Consider the following 2,265-nt stretch of genomic DNA (forward strand, 5'->3'; position numbering starts at 1 on the left):
CGACTTGACAACACTTAACCACTGCTAAATGAGATTAATGCTGTTATATTTGGAGGAACACTCTTGCACTTTGTACACCCTTCTTTGTCAATGTGCTGTATGAAGTAACCTGGGTTTGCTTTGATGCTGAACCTTATGCCATTGGGGTATCAAAATACCTGAATGCTTTCCCATTGTGGACAGCATTTGGTGGAGCTCCCAATGTGAGACAGGTTTGGAAGCAGGAGTGGTATCCACTTCCTAAACCACATGCCTCCAGAAACTCTATGAACTTGGAGAAATGATGATAGTTATGGAAAGGCTTTAGGTCTTTTGTTCATAGAGTCGCTAGGAGTCGTGCTTGACTTGACGGCAATCATTGACAATAATTTCAGACAAGAGTTTATTATGCTTAATTTCCTAGGAATCCTAGGAATTACAAAATTTACTTTCAAAGTAAATTGTATTGACAGGCAATGTTTTCAGTTGTTATTTTGTGTTTTTTTTTTCAATTGTAATTGATATTTTTTCTCAGAATTTAATTTATTTCTGCTCTTAAATGTTCAGATTATTGTTACAAATGATAACATCCTAATCCTGGCAAAAAATTTAATAAAAATTAATTTTTAGATTTTTATTTTTAATAGAGAAATGAAAAATATTAGCTCAGAGTGATAGAAAATTATAGCAGGAAAGGAGACATTTCCTAGAACAGATAAATTGATCAGGGTGGGACGCAGGTTAGCTTTTTTTTTTTTTGGAAAGGGTGCATTAGTTCTTCCATATCCACAATATTTTGTTATAAGTGGCAGCATATTCAGAAACCAGGTACAGAATGAGAATCAGAATTTTTCCAATCACAGAAAGGGTCTCCAAGAATCGAGGCAGTTTTTATGCTGGGGGAGATACATCAGAGCACTGAGAACCATCACTACTGGGTGTTTGAGCTTAGCACACTCTTTTTCCACCTGCACTCTTTCTTCTCCAGATCACAACTCCAATCACACCTCAAAGGACCACAACTTCAAGGATAATCAGGCCAGTGACCATGCCCCAGGTTGTAGGACTTGGGCTGGGAAGATGGTTCATATCTCAGGATGAGGGGCTCTGGCAGAACCTCATGCTGCACACGGCATGTGTACATTTGCTCCACTCCAGAGGGCACCACCATGGCTGCCCACTTCTGGAAGCCTCCATCCCCTGCAGGTCTGATCTCCACAAGCTCCATGTTCTGGGGTCTGGTCCTCCCCATCCGCCTGCCAGGTCAAGGTGATCTCTCTCAGCTGGGTAGAAGTTTCGGGCCCAGCACCTCAGGGTGACCTCACTTGCAGATATGTGGTAGTGAATCACGTGTGTCTTGGAGGGGGTCCAGTCGCTGCAGAACGTCATTCCTGAACTTCAAGTACCTGTGCCACTCCACGCAGGTGCCCTCCACGTAGGCTATTTCCTGCTCCGCCACACCCGCTTCCTCCCGCTTGAGCTGGGTGATCTGAGTGGTCTTGTCCACCGCCGTCCAGGAGCACAGGTCCTCGTTCAGGGCGATGTAATCGGCGCCGTCATAGGCAAACTGATGATACCCGCGGAGGAGGCAACCGTCTGGCTCCACATCACAGCCTTATATACCCTGGATGGTGTGAAACCCGAGAGCGCTCTGGTTGCAGTAGCAGCGCAGGTTCAGCAGACCCAGACGGGAAATCTGTGAGTGCCCCTTGGCGTTCCGCGTCTGCCGGTCCCAGTACTCCCAGCCCTTCCTGCTGGATCCAGGGTGCCCATAGCTCAATCCTCAGGTTCAGGGTGATGCTGTCGAAGCGCAAGAACTGCATGTTGTCCACGTCCTGGGGCTTCGTGCCAGGCCAGGAAACCGCGGCGTTGAAATATCTCGTGGAGTGGGAGCCCGCCCAGGTCTGTGTCAGGACCAGCATCCCTGACAGCTGCAGCAGGACGGTTCAAGGGCCCCATCATGGCCCTGGTGCTGTGGTTCTAGTGCGAGTCTTAGTCCAGGGGGGGTCTCTTTAATTGAGATTTTAATGAAAGGTTTTTAGTGTTTCCAAGACTGTAAATCTTTATGGAAGAGATGAGTATATTTCTGCCATGGAAAGCTGATGGGTTCACGCCACAGAACTTTCATTTAGCAGCCAGCACTTTAAACACAGTACAGCCAGGGCTCAGAAAGAATTTTTCTTTTATGAAACAGGAGTGCATATTTAAAAATTTTCATTAAAGTGAGCAAAAGACATTGGTTTTTCATTTAATCATTCACATACATTTTGTTTTAGAACAATAATT

At 45.6% G+C, this 2,265-nt stretch overlaps 1 pseudogene; it reads right to left on the minus strand.

The window, feature by feature from the left end:
* Nucleotides 1–927: 927 nt before the first annotated feature.
* LOC102860635 lies at nucleotides 928–1,925 on the minus strand (annotated as a pseudogene).
* Nucleotides 1,926–2,265: the final 340 nt, after the last annotated feature.

Source organism: Elephantulus edwardii, unplaced genomic scaffold, assembly GCF_000299155.1.
Source record: "Elephantulus edwardii isolate Elephantulus edwardi_28Jun2011 unplaced genomic scaffold, EleEdw1.0 scaffold00407, whole genome shotgun sequence".
In the NCBI taxonomy this organism is placed as follows: Eukaryota; Metazoa; Chordata; class Mammalia; order Macroscelidea; family Macroscelididae; genus Elephantulus; species Elephantulus edwardii.